General features: G+C 43.4%; 1 protein-coding gene and 1 long non-coding RNA gene across 6 annotated transcripts in view; both read right to left on the bottom strand.

Moving 5' to 3' along the window:
* The window catches only part of LOC135364809 (uncharacterized), a 261,232-nt gene extending 253,487 nt beyond the window's left edge, over positions 1-7,745 (bottom strand). For both annotated transcript variants that reach the window (XR_010412595.1, XR_010412597.1), the window contains exon 1: positions 6,623-7,745. This is a non-coding gene — a long non-coding RNA (uncharacterized LOC135364809). The remainder of the gene's footprint in view (positions 1-6,622) is intronic.
* Positions 7,746-10,492: 2,747 nt separating this feature from the next.
* SEC23IP (SEC23 interacting protein) overlaps positions 10,493-13,413 on the bottom strand; it is a 41,412-nt gene continuing 38,491 nt past the window's right edge. For 2 of the 4 annotated variants that reach the window (XM_054508434.2, XM_045878983.3), the window contains exon 19: positions 10,493-11,634. The gene's annotated coding sequence lies outside the window, so the exon portion shown is untranslated. Of the gene's footprint in view, positions 11,653-13,413 lie in introns of all 4 variants that reach the window. The other 2 variants (XM_054508433.2, XM_045878984.3) reach the window with 2 other exon arrangements.

Here is a 13,413-nt window from a genome sequence, read left to right as displayed (position 1 = left end):
AGATTAGTTAGGACTGGTTAGGAGGATCCCGAGTCCCCAACTCCAGTCATGGTTCAAGCTACACACATCCTTCGTCCACCCAGACTGGTTTATATATAAGTGACCACCCAGCCTAACACCAACAGGGATGCACATGGGTTGTTGTTGTTGTTGTTGTTTCAAGATTTTATTTATTTATTTGACAGAGACAGAGACCACATGAGAGCACAAGCAGGGGGAGCACCAGCAGAGGAAGGAGAAGCAGGCTCACTGCTAAGCAGAGAGCCTTGTGGCTCCGACCCTGGGATCATGACCTAAGCCGAAGGTAGACGCTTAACGACTGAGCCACCCAGGCACCCCAACATGGGTTGTTTTTATACTTACAAATATAAACACAGTGCATTAAAAGGATTATTCACCACAACCAAGTAGGATTTATTCCTGGGCTTCAAAGGTGGTTCAACATCCACAAATCAATTAATGTGATATACCACATTAATAAAAGAAAGGACAAGAACCATATGATTCTCTCAATAGATGCAGGACAAGCATTTGACAAAATACAACATCCTTTCCTAACAAAAACTGTCTGCAGTGTAAGGATAAAGGGGACATACCTCAACATCATAAAAGCCATATACAAAAAACCCACAGCAAATATCATCCTCAATGGGGAAAAACTGAGAGCTCTTCCCCTAAGGTCAGGAACATGACAGAGATGCCCATTCTCACCACTGTTGTTCAACATAGTGCTAGAAGTCCTAGCCTCAGCAATCAGACAACAGAAAGAAATAAAAGGCATACAAATCGGCAAAGAAGTCAAACTTTCGCTCTTCACAGGTGACATGATACTCTATGTAGAAAACGCAAAAGACTCCACCCAAAACTTGCTGGAACTGATACAGGAATTCAGTAAAGTGGCAGGATATAAAATCTATGCACAGAAGTCAGTTGCATTTCTATACACTAACAATGAGGCAGAAGAAAAAGAAATCAAGGAATCATTCCCATTTATAATTGTACCAAAAACCATAAGATATCTTGGAATAAACCTAACCAAAGAGACAAAGGATCTGTACTCTGAAAACTATAGAGCACTTATGAAAGAAATTGAAGAAGACACAAAGAAATGGAAAAACATTCCATGCTCATGGATTGGAAGAACAAATATTGTTAAAATGTCTATGTTACCCAAAGCAATCTACACATTCAATACAATTCCTATCAAAATACCATCAACATTTTTCACAGAGCTGGTACAAACAATCCTAAAATTTGTATGGAACCAGAAAAGATCCCGAATCACCAGGGAAATGTTGAAAAAGAAAAGCAAAGCTGGCGGCATCACAATTCCGGACTCCCAGCTCTATTACAAAGCTGTCATCATCAAGACACATAGATCAATGGAACAGAATAGAGAGCCCAGAATTGGACCCTAAACTCTAGGTCATCTAATCTTTGACGAAGCAAGAAAGAATATCCATGGGGCGCCTGGGTGGCTCAGTCGTTGAGCGTCTGCCTCTGGCTCAGGTCATGATCCCAGGGTCCTGGGATCGAGCCCCGCATCAGGCTCCCTGCTCCGCGGGAGGCCTGCTTCTCCCTCTCCCACTCCCCCTGCTTGTGTTCCCTCTCTCGTTGTGTCTCTCTCTGTCAAATAAATAAATAAAATCTTTAAAAAAAAAAAAAGAAAGAAAGAATATCCAGTGGAAAAAAGACAGTCTCTTTGGGTGCCTGGGTGGCTCAGTCGTTAAGCGTCTGCCTTCGGCTCAGGTCATGATCCCAGGGTCCTGGGATCAAGCCCCACATCGGGCTTCCTGCTCGGCGGGAAGCCTGCTTCTCCCTCTCCCACTCCCCGTGCTTGTGTTCCTTCTCTCGCTGTATCTCTCTCTGTCAAATAAATAAATAAAATCTTTAAAAAAAAAAAAAGACAGTCTCTTCAACAAATGGTGCTGGGAAAATTGGACAGCCACATGCAGAGGAATGAAACTGGACCACTTTCTTACACCATACACAAAAATAAACTCGAAATGGATGAAAGACCTAAATGTGAGACAGCAATCCATCAAAATCCTAGAGGAGAACACAGGCAACAACCTCTGTGACTTCGGCTGCAGCAACTTCTTGCTAGACACTTCTCCTAAGGCAAGGAAAACAAAAGCAAAAATGAACTATTGAGACTTCATCAAGATAAAAAGCTTTTGCACAGCAAAGGAAACAGTCAACAAAACTAAAAGGCAGCTTACAGAATGGGAGAAGATATTTGCAAATGACTTATCAGATAAAAGGCTAGTATCCAAAATCTATAAAGAACTTATCAAACTCAACACTCAAAAACAAATAATCCAGTCAAGAAATGGGCAGAAGACATGAACAGACATTTCTGCAAAGAAAACATACAGATGGCCAACAGACACATGAAAAGATGCTCAACATCATTCAGCATCAGGGAAATACAAATCAAAACCACAATGAGATACCACCTCACGCTGGCCAGAATGGCTGAAATGAACAACTCAGGAAACAGATGCTGGCAAGGATGCAGAGAAAGGGGAACCCTCCCACACTGTTGGTGGGAATGCAAGCTGGTGTACCACTCTGGAAAACAGTATGGAGGTTCCTCAAAAATAGAGCTACCTTGGGGCGCCTGGGTGGCTCAGTCGTTGGGCGTCTGCCTTTGGCTCAGGTCATGATCTCTGGGTCCTGGGATCGAGCCCCGCATCGGGCTCCCTGCTTGGCGGGAAGCCTACTTCTCCCTCTCCCACACCCCTGCTTGTGCTCCCTCTCTCGCTGTGTCTCTCTCTGTCAAATAAATAAAATATTAAAAAAAAAAAATAGAGCTAGCCTATGACCCAGGAATTGCACTACTAGGTATTTATCCAAAGTATACAAACATAGTGATCCGAAGGGGCACATGCACCCCAATGTTTATAGCAGCAATGTCCACAATAGCCAAACTATGGAAAGAGGAAGTACAGATTGATACTCCTATTAGCAATGTAAGAAGTTATGTGCCCATCTTTTTTTTTTAATTTGCCATTATGAGCGGTTAAAAAAAGGTCCTACTTTTTACCTTCTAATTTGTATTTTTGAGATAAGGAACAAGGATGAACGTTTTATTTCAAGTGTACTAGTCTTTTTTAGTGAATTATCTGTTCATGTCCTTTTCATATTTAAGTTGCTAAAAGTTCACCATAAGAAAATCTGTGAAGCAATTTCTTCCATAGCTTACAGGGGTGGGAGACTTAATTTGAGGCAGGAAACTAAAAAGTGACCACTTTCTTTTAAGTTGGTTGTGATTCACACTGTGCAAAACAAAACAACATCTATAAAATAAAAACGACTTTAAATATTCATTTCTCTTTGAGGCTTGGCCATAGGAATATAATTCCAGTTTTCTGTGCATGATCATTCTTGCTATTCAAGAAAGCTTTCCTGGGGCGCATGGGTGGCTCAGTTGGTTGAGCATCCAACTCTTGATTTCGGCTCAGGTCATGATCTCAGGGTCATGAGATCGAGCCCCATATAGGGCTCCACACTTGGCATGGAGTCTCTCTCTCTCTCCCTCTGCCCCTACCCCCACTTGAATGCGCTCTCTCTTTCTAAAATGAATGGATGAATCTTTAAAGGAAAAAGAAAGAAAGAAAGAAAGCTTCCCAGAACTTTAAGATATGCCAAGAACACTGTTGATGTTCTTCTCTCAGCACCGAAGAAAGCAGATGTTCTGAATTCCGACCAGCAGACTGGATTTCATTCTCTGCGTAAGATGCAGCACATGTTTGACTAGAGATGCCCAAGGATCAGAAAACTTAACCTTCATGTTTTTTTCTGGGACTGAGACTTAAAATCACCAATTCAGAACTCATTATATTTGACAACAGTTGAGGTGAACTATCATTTTCAAGTAACAAGACATTGTCATCTTATAGAGAATGAAACTCCAGAGGGCGCAGGCGATAGAAAGTGGTGACAGAGGAAGATAATGATACACAGTCGTCATCGAGAGCCCACAGCTGTGCGAGATGCAGGTGTTGACAAAGCTGATTTGGGAAAAGGGAAAACAACATAGGGCCATCTAAGGTTTGATTCTGAAACTTGCTGGAAAATAAAAAGTGGCATCAGAAAATGAATTTTGAAGAAAGTTCGGAGAAAGGTGTTTGAGCTAAAAATAAATAAGGCAGGCTTAGTCTCAAGGGGTAAGAAAGCAACTGTACATTACAGCCCTGTTTCAAATACAAGACTAAAGAGTTGCCTGCCCAAATGCTGAATGAAGTAACAGAATCCCTCCCACTCACACACATGACCAAAACATGACCTAAAGGAAGCTCTGAAGAGAATGATAGAAGAGGAACACTTCAAAACAGGCAAATGAAGGAATTTCCAGATGGCATCCAGAAAAGTCTACCTAGCAAAAGGGATCATGGGTCCCACTTAAAGAAACTGGTTTTGACACCAGATGATACCTTGGGGGGGAATTTTGTATCTTTTCACAGGGAAAAGTTTCCTCTGTATTCAGAGGAACCCAACACATTAAATCCAGATCCTTGGAGTGAAGGTGAAGTCCCCTAACAGGGACACCTCATGGGGTAACTGAATTTAGAGGTTGCACCTGTGGCTCTGAGCGGCTCGCTGACCTCCCCTCGCCAGGTGATCAGCCACACATGAATGCTGGAGAGCAGAAGGTAAAGCCATTCGCCCTCCCTTCTCTTAGCTGACGGATGTTCAGGTGAGAAGCCATACTTCTACCATTGCTATTGTGTCTGGGGCGGGGTGCCAGGTCGAGGACAATGTGGCAGAGGCTGCAGGTGCCAGCAAAGAGGAACAGAGAAGGGTCTGCATTTCTGTTTGCCTCCCTTGAACGTCAGTTGAGGGCAAAGGATGGAATCCCGTTAGTCACTGCCCCCTGTTGAACTGTGCTTTTTGAATAAACACCTGAGACCAAACTGAGGCACACAGGCTCAGGGAGGCAGGGCCCAAATGGGGCGGAGGCCGGTGGGAGCAGGTGGGATGGGGCTCTGGTTCCACACAGAGGTGGGAGGCGCAGCTCAGGGCAGCACAGCCCACAAAGGAAAAGTCACTGGGGAGAATGAATAGCTGGCTTGGTGCATGGAGGGAGAGAAGGCAAAGCCGGAGAGAGGCTGGGGAAGATGACCAGGAGGACATGAGATTTAGAACGAAGGAAAGCCCCTCGGTGGGACGGGGGAGGCAGGGACGGCATTTGAGGACAAGCTGGGATGGCCAAGGTTTTGGGATGGACTGCGGAGCCAGGGCAGTGTCCAGGTGGCCCTGGGCAGAAGGAAAACTGGTAATGGAAGCAAGAATGGAGAGCCAGCCCAAGGAGGGTCAACCAGGCCATGGGCACTGAGAAGCTCAGGGTGGGCACACAGACTAGGCCACTCTCTCCACGCTAAGATCAGATAGATCATCTTGCATTTATTCCTCCCTTCTCAATTTAGAGGGGAGTTGTGCAAACATCTATGTCCTACTTAGACCAAGATTTGGGAATCTTCATTAACAAGAGGTTTTTAGCCCTAAATCAAAGAAAACAGCACTTCAGGGGAAAACAACAAAGCAAATTATAATCCACAGCCCCTAAAACTTATCTTTTTCTTCCATAGGTATCGTTTCAGGATGTTTTGGCTTTTGCAATAATAATGAAATAAGCCTTGTGACTGCCTGGGCATTTCCAAACAGAGGCAGGCAGCCAATCCGCAAGTATTTGAAAGGACTTCCCCTATTTTTATTTTTGAGGTTTAGATGCACTTTTTTCAGCCTTGCCACTAACTGTGTGGCCCTGGCAAGACGGCTCGCTTCTAGAAGCCTCAGTTCTCTCATCTGTAAAATGGGGTGGATAACACCCACCTCCAACAGGCTCCTGTGAAGACTACAGGAAAGAGCTAGAGCGTGGACAGCAGCTGAACCGCAAGGCGTCCACACCCCCCAAGTGCCCACCCCAGCTCTAGGCCGGGGAGGATCGTGCAGAGATCCACAGCAGCCTCGTTCACCTGACGCTTCTCCAGCAGTCAGAAGTACCCTGCAAAACCTCAGCAATAAAGACACCCTGGAAAGAGAAGCAAGCGGGTCTCAGCGAAGCAGCCGGCTCGGATCTGAGAGGCGGGGGAAAGGAATACAGTTCAGCTGGGAGCGAGCATTCGCCAATATTTCAGACTGCGCTGCTTTCAACAGGAGTGAATGCTATTAAATCACTACAGGAAGAAAAGGCGCCCCTAGAATGCTGTCTTTAAAACCACTGTAATGAATGGGCGCCCGAGTGGCTCAGTCGGTTAAGCGACTGCCTTCGGCTCAGGTCATGATCCTGGAGTCCCGGGATCGAGTCCCGCATCGAGTCCCGCATCGGGCTCCCTGCTCGGCAGGGGGTCTGCTTCTCCCTCTGACCCTCCTCCCTCTCATGCTCTCTGTCTCAAATAAATAAAATCTTTAAAAAAATAAATAAATAAATAAAAAATAAAACCACTGTAATGAAAATCATACTCAACACACTCATGTGGCTCTTTTTGCGCCTTTCACGCGTAACAACCTAATTTCTTCCAGCGCCCCGAGCGTGCGATGCCCTTGCCCACCTGACATCCTCCCACATGTCCTGAATGCACTCCCCGCCCCCTGTCACCTGGCTACCACCACTTACCTGTCCATCGGGCCATCTCCTCGGGAGTCCGCCCCTGACAGCCCCCTGAAGCGAGGGGAAGCGAACGCGGGGGTGCATTGCACCATTCTCCATACTTCTGAGTATGTGAAAACTTCCAGGACGCCTGGGTACCTCAGTCAGCGACGCATCTGCCTGCAGCTCAGGTCATGCTCTCAGGGTCCTGGGACGGAGCCCCACGTCGGGGTCCCTGCTCGGGCGGGGGGAGCCTGCATCTCCCTCTGCCTCCGCCCCTCCCCCTCCCCTGCTCATGCGCGCGCTTGCGCACTCGCATGAGCTCGCTCACGCTCGCTTTCTCAAATAAATAAAACCTTAAAAAAAAAAAAGAAAGTTTCCATAATACAGGCTCTTAAAAGTCACTTTTTAACATAAGAAATGGCAGAAAAACACGGTGGGCCATCCCAAGTATACCATTTCCACCTGCCCATGAACCCGAACTGCAGCTCACCCTCTAACCAATCTGCTAGCTCAGGGCTGGGCCCTCGAAAATCCCTGGTGTGTTTTGCGTGTCATCATACAGCTTCAGACACGCTGAACATATTTTATGGTAATTTCCTAGAATACTAAGCATGTATACTGTCCAAATTCGCTTCCCTTGACCTGAGACTAAAAGAAGGAAGTGTATTATCTCATGAGCTCCCACTGGTGTTAATGTGAAGTCATTTTCTAAGTGTTCTGTGGGGCTGATGGGTTTGGGGAAAATCTAAAAGGGTTGGTGTTTTAAAGCAGGAAAACAAAATGTCAGGGAGAAAAAAGAATTAAGAAGGAAAGACATGGGGGCGCCTGGGTGGCTCAGTTGGTTGGGCGACTGCCTTTGGCTCAGGTCATGATCCTGGAGTCCCGGGATCGAGTCCCGCATCGGGCTCCCTGCTCGGCGGGGAGTCTGCTTCTCCCTCTGACCCTCCTCCCTCTCATGCTCTCTGTCTCTCATTCTCTCTGTCTCAAATAAATAAATAAAATCTTTAAAAAAAAAAAAAAAAAAGAAGGAAAGACATGTTTTCTGGATCCTTATCCCAAAACGAGCTTAGAGAATCAGGGCATGCAGAGGTTACACACAGGCACCAAGCATGCTGAGCTGCGTGCAGCAGGCGAATCAGCATTAGCACCCCCGCCCTGCCATCCCACCCCGACTGGCTCCACCGCCCCTTCTCCTTTCTAATGACCGCCACCTCTTCCGAGCTGCCACACTTCACACACCCGCGGAAGCCGCTAGCAGCCCTCAGCTTGGAGCAACCTGGCCCAGGGACAGGAAGTGGCAGCGAGCCGGCCACCAAGGCCTGGGTCTACCTGAGTGCTCCTGGTGACACGACAGTAACAGCGATCAAACAAGCGGCATTCTGGGTGTGGCCACATGCCTGGCACTGTCACACGCACGTTACTCATATTGCCATTTGGTCTCACAACTCTGAGGTCAGGGAATTTCATGGCAGTGAAAATGGACAAAAACCAAAAAACACTTTGCCTGCCGAGGCATTAGGGGGAAAATGTCTTGCACAAAGAGCCACAGCTAAGAGCCTGGACATAAAGAAAGGCAGGTGGGCACCAGAGGTCTTTATGATGCTATCAACGTTTTATCAATTTAGAGGTGAAATGCCAGGACAGGGGCTCCTGGGTGGCTCAGTCGGTTAAGCAGCTGCCTTCGGCTCAGGTCATGATCCCAGGGTCCTGGGATCGAGCCCCGCATCGGGCTCCCCGCTCAGCAGGAAGCCTGATTCTCCCTCTCCCTCTGCTCTGCCTACTTGTCCTCTCTCTCTCTCTGTCAAATAAATAAATAAATAATCTATCTTTAAAAAAGAAAAAGAAATGCCAGAACAAGGCTGATAACCTGCTGGAAGGAGGACAGACATCTCGGGGAGATGCTCTGCAGGGAGATGGACAACAGCAGGAACACCATGTTGGCACCTCAGCTCCTCAAGGAGCTAAATTCTATCAACTCCTCTTAGAGGACCCACCTGCGAACTGACTACTACAAAGCCAGAAGGCCAACCTACCAAGTGACAAGAACTATAACTTCAAAGAAAACCAAACACTCAGGGTCTGCAGTTCAGTTCACCCTCCTCCCAGATGGCAAAATCTACACAGGAAACCAAGTCTCCACCCAAGTATTGTTTGGTGAACACTGAGGTAGTGGGATGCCTCACGACACAGAAACCTAAAGCAATGGCAAGATAGATACCAAGGCCAATCATCCTGGGTTTCTGGACAGTCCTGATCACCAGCACCCTGTTTATGGTCAGACCGTATGTCATGAGTGACTAACTCAGCACATATGATCTTCCTGCCAGGATGGTGGTTATCTACCCTCTGCCTCATTGCCAAGGCTCTGTGTGGATCACATCTTTCCAATAACATACTTACCTAAAAAAATCAATATAACCTGTGTAGTTTGTTATAATTATACTCTGGTTTTGAGAAAACACCCTTACTTGGTAGACTCAAGAGGTCTGTCAGAGCTGCAAAGTACTATCCCCTTGTTACACGTCAAGTTAACCAGCCACGTTACCATCATCAGTGTTGTGAGGACTCCAACCACCAACTTCAGACCCGGATGCTTTTTTTGTCCCATACTTCGCATATGAAACCCTTTCAGAAGGAGAGATTTGACCTTCCGCACCTAGGGAAAGTGAGGGTGTTATCCCAGATTAGGGCCTGGAGTGGGAGGTTCCAGGAGGGGATAAGCTCTTCCTGGGGAAAGAGGGAGGTCAAACTTGACTCAGATGCTCACATCTAGATTATGTTCTGGAATTTGGTGAAAGTTCTCACTTGAAAAAGGGTTCTGCTGCTTTTTAAAAGTGAAAAAGTTTTTTAAAGTTTAAAAGTTTAAAACCACTGATCTGGATGGTCTTCCAAGGTCTCTTCCAAGTGTTAGATCATGTTTTGATTCTTAAAATTCTCTTACTCAGAAAATATTTGGAAAGTGCCTTACTGTGTTACAAGACTGTGCTAAGCATGGGGGTATCAATAGTGAACAATATGCTAACAAGTGCAGATTCTGCCCTCATGGGACCTACTAACATTTTGCTTTTTTGTTTTGTTTGAAGAAATGGAAGAGTAGGGTGCCTGGGTGGCTCAGTGGGTTGACTGTTCGACTCTTGATTTCGGCTCAGGGTCATGATCTCAGGGTCGTGGGATCGAGCCCCGAGTCAAGCTCCATGCCCACTTGAGATTCTCTCCATCTCCCTCTGACACCCCCCGCCCGTCATGTGCTCTAAATAAATAAATAAAATCTTTAAAAAAAAAACTGAAGAGTAATATAAATTCATGTCCACAGGCAGAGTCACCAAAAAACTAATTTATGTTTCAAGTGTTAAAATAAAATTTCACGATTCCTGAAACTCAGCTGGTATACATTTCTTCTTTGGACATTGGCTCAAGTATTTCTTCTCCTCTGCCCACAATACTCAGAAGACATAGGTTGAATGATGCTGCTGAAACCAGCTGTAAGTTGAAAAATCAAACTTGACTGGATTTTATTAAGTATATATAGATAACATTCATTTTTCTTTATTTCATCACTTTGGGTTAAGTGGAAATTATTTGAAAAGCAGTAGTACTAGGTGTAGAGACATGAAGGCCAAAAGGGAGTCAGTGAAACTGTATTCCAGCCCAATCTGCCACTAGATCTGCAGCCAGAGAAAGGCAAGCACTGTTGCGTCCTCAGTGAGCGAATGAGGTGGCTGGCATGAATTATGTTGCCTGAGATCATGTGCAGCTCTAAAATTGTTCTGTCCTCATTCAATTATTAGGAGCAAATGCTATGAATTAACTATATACAGCAGGGACTCACAGTGAAAAGTAAATGAACACTGAACTCACAGGCATATTTTTAAGGAAGACGAGAAACGTTTGCTGCTTTTTAAAAATGCAATTACTATTTTATTCACACTAATTAGAATATATACACAAAAAATGTGTATCATATGTTGCTTTCAAAAAATTCTATGTTCCATGAGAACTATGTAATAAACAGTGTAAAATGTTTCTACCGCATAACAAAAGAAGAAAAATCAGCATTCCCATGTATTAGGAAAATATTTAAGATAATTTGAAGTTATAATAAAACAAAGTGAAATATTACAGAACAGTCTTTTCAGGAAGTAGATTTATAGTCTAGAAGCAATACATTTCATACTTTGAAACACTTTGGTATAAGTGAAATTAATACAAAGCAAAAAAAAAAGAGAAAAAAAGAAAAAGAACAACAACAACAAAAAAAACCCAAGAAACTCTACTTTGGTTCTCACATTAATTGAAAGTTTAGCAACGAGGCAACTGCACAGCTAACTCAGATGACAAAATGGAAAGCCTCCCGTTTGCCCCCCAATGACCCCACTAGCGGACATGGATGTCCCGGGAGAGCACCTCCCAGGACTTCTGTGCTGCAGGAGCATCTCACTTCCACAACTACAGGCTCAGCGAGCGCTTGAAAGGCTTCATAAGACCTCAGATTCAACCTGGAATATAAGCAATCTTGGCTACTTCCTCTTAGACACAAATGACCCCTCAGTAAAGCAGCTGGGAACTACAACTCACATTTAAAGTAGAACATAAATTTTTGGAAAATCATATAACTATGGTTTCTCAAGAAGTCCATACTTGAATAAAAGAACATACTACATTAATTAAAAAAAAATGCAAGTTTAATAGCCCATTGACAATAGGTCTTTAAGAAACAGAAATAACCGTCTGCATGCCACAAATATTTCTTCATTGATATCACGCATTACTTTGACAGCTGTACAACTAACCTGATCTGAGGAATTTTTAACTGCATCATTTTTAAAATTACATTTTCTTATCTATACTGTCCAAAGGTGGTACTGATTTTCTTCATTGTCTTTTTGTTCTGTAGGTTTTCTTTTAAATGACTTCCTACTTGTGAGAATTCTTTCTGAGCCAATATTGATGAACCACTTTTCTGTCATCCATCACAGGAGCAAAGTGGGAATGTCCTCTGAGAGTTTTCTCAGCAATGTAATTTCTACTCCAACTTTCTGGAAAGACAAGAAAGTCTTTAAGAGAAAAAAAGAATCCTTGGTGAACTTTGCAAACTTATAGTAATAATATATACTATGCACTGTTGTTCCTTCCTGAAGTAAAAGAATATTCTGTCAGGTGCTCAGCTTTACCACACCTGCACCATTAACTGCCTCCGAAGAACCAGGCCTGTGAGCACAAGGCCTCGGGGCTTCTGAAGGGACAGAAGTGCGGCTGGGAGTGTTCAGTGAGATTGACTAGTGTGGTAGACCTTCAGAACAAAACGAGTATAGAAAGTAAAAGAAAAAATTTCTGTCAAGTTCATGTGAGGCTTTTTAAAGAACAATTCTAAAAAGGACTAAGGGAGATAAACATAAAGAATTATTCAACAGAAGTGCTCTCCATTTACACGAACCATGTATAGAACTGTCAATATTCTAAATTAATTATTTTATAGTATTAAAACAGTATCAGGAACTTAAGTTCTTGCCCAAATTTTATAACCAAGTATAAGAAGAAAGAAAACAATGAACAGTGAACAATTATGTGTGAAATTAAAGGTTCTTAGTTTTTCTTATTAGGTGATATTAAAATCCTAGAACTACACTGTTTGGGATTTGTTTTGCTTCTGTTTTGTGGAGAGAGACTGTCAGGGGTACTTGAGTCATTTCAAAATTCATTTGGAACAAGAGCCAAGACTTACAGGATACTGAGAACTTGCCCTGAGACAGTAAAATCTATCAAGTTACAATCACTAAAACACCATATTTCACTAAGTGTAAGACACCATCAAATGTAAGATGAACCATTATTTTATGTACCCATGCAAAGAAAAGGAAAGATGCTCAGGATACAGAGTCTAAAAGGAGACAGAGACCACCTCAAAAAGTGGGGACACTGGATGGCTACAGCCTCAATGAGGGGTAGAAAAAAATAACCCTTCCTCTACAAGGGACAGCAAAGAAGTCTGTACACGTCTTCCCTGACAATGGGAAGAAGGGGAAAAATATTCCTTGGTATTTGAACTGGTCCCCCAGCCCTGCCAGCCCACAAATTTTGTGGTCTGAATTCACACTAGCAGCATAGTCCAAAATATGTCAAGCAGAGAAATTAGTTTAAGAGGACCCAAGTTGGTAATGACCCCTCCCTCCCACACCCCCAGCCCCTCCCCCGCCCAGTAAATGGCAGAAAAAAAATGCAAATCATCTCGGGAAGAACTCAACTGCCATCCAGGCAACAGCTGATTAGAGGACGCAGTCCAAATTTAAATATAAAATGTGGAATCTGTATGACTTGAAATCAGTGAAATATGGTAGGCAGATAAATAAGTCTATAGAAGAGATGTCCCAAAGCCTAGAAAACAAATACTGGGTACACTTATCGTGATGAGCACCAAGTTATGTTTGGAAGTGTTGAATCACTACATTGTACACCTGAAATGAACTTAACTCTGTATGTTAACTACACTGGAATTAAAAATTTTTTAAAAATCAATTTTCCCATCAAAAAAAAAAGAAAGAAAACAAATACTAGGCATATAAAAAAATGTCAAACCAGAGCATTTCATAAAAACATCAATGACAAAAGGATACATTTCAATATATGGCACAGGCAAAAAAAAAAAACTAAGAAAAAAGTTAAATCCCTCTCTATTCTTCTAAACTATATTCTTTTAAACTTTAAAGTTAAGTGAAAAACAAAACCATTTAAGAACAAAAAAATTTAACCATAATTATTGAAATAATAAAAAAAAAATTTTTTTAAGATTTTATTTATTTATTTTTACAGAGAGAGAG

Source organism: Mirounga angustirostris, unplaced genomic scaffold (genome assembly GCF_029215605.1).
Source record: "Mirounga angustirostris isolate CCGP_5_RB_7025 unplaced genomic scaffold, mMirAng1.0.hap1 SCAF_6, whole genome shotgun sequence".
Taxonomy (NCBI): Eukaryota; Metazoa; Chordata; class Mammalia; order Carnivora; family Phocidae; genus Mirounga; species Mirounga angustirostris.
This window is presented reverse-complemented; position numbering and strand designations above follow the sequence as displayed.